The 735-nt window shown below is 30.6% G+C and overlaps 1 protein-coding gene across 1 annotated transcript in view; it reads left to right on the forward strand.

Annotated features, from left to right (window-relative positions):
• The window catches only part of LOC135201044 (pseudouridine-5'-phosphatase-like), a gene marked incomplete in the record, with an annotated part of 208,255 nt that extends 207,724 nt beyond the window's left edge, over positions 1-531 (forward strand). The window contains 1 exon segment of the mRNA XM_064229892.1: positions 1-531. This exon segment is cut by the window's left edge and continues 1,778 nt beyond it.
• Between the last annotated feature and the right edge of the window lie 204 nt (positions 532-735).

Here is a 735-nt window from a genome sequence, read left to right on the forward strand (position 1 = left end):
ATAATCATCAACACTACGTATATATATGTGTTGTGATTCTTCTTGATTGCGTTCCAGATGCTGTGACCTTATTTTCTACCCTCCAATCCAGTACTATATATATAGAGATGCAATAGACTAGAGTATGTTATTATTTTCTTATGAAGGTATTTGTAATTCCTACTTACTCTGTCAACCTTAATTAAAGCCATTTAATTTTACTTTACTTTAGTGCTTATTTAAGGTAAAGATAATTCTGTTGATTTTAGCCAAACTACTAGTTAACGAACCCCTATCCTACATGGTAAAACCTCAAGTCATCATATATACAGTATGTTGTTAGTATTTTAACTTTGGTACCAGATACTGCTATTTTTCTAAACATTTCATTCTTTTATTGAGATTAAGTTTTTTATCACAGAGTAAATGAAGCCAGTATTAATGTTGAAATATGTTAGATCCATGCTCTTGTAGGCAATAATGAAAATGAAGGCTATAAAGCAGCTACAACTGCTGTCACTGTGACCATATCAATTATACACATTACTGTCAGTGATTTTTTTATTATCTTCAAAACCCATCATCTTTAGTAAATAGTGTGTGGTATTATGGAAGAAGTAATCTAATGTTAAATTAAAATTTAAACCCACTGTTGGATTATAGTCTTTATTCTAAAAGGCCACATTGAAGTGATCTTACCCTGATTGTGAATTTGTTCCCATAATGGAGAAAAGTGAAACAGCTACTCTGAATTAA

The sequence above is a fragment of the Macrobrachium nipponense genome, chromosome 27, assembly GCF_015104395.2.
Source record: "Macrobrachium nipponense isolate FS-2020 chromosome 27, ASM1510439v2, whole genome shotgun sequence".
Classification (NCBI taxonomy): Eukaryota; Metazoa; Arthropoda; class Malacostraca; order Decapoda; family Palaemonidae; genus Macrobrachium; species Macrobrachium nipponense.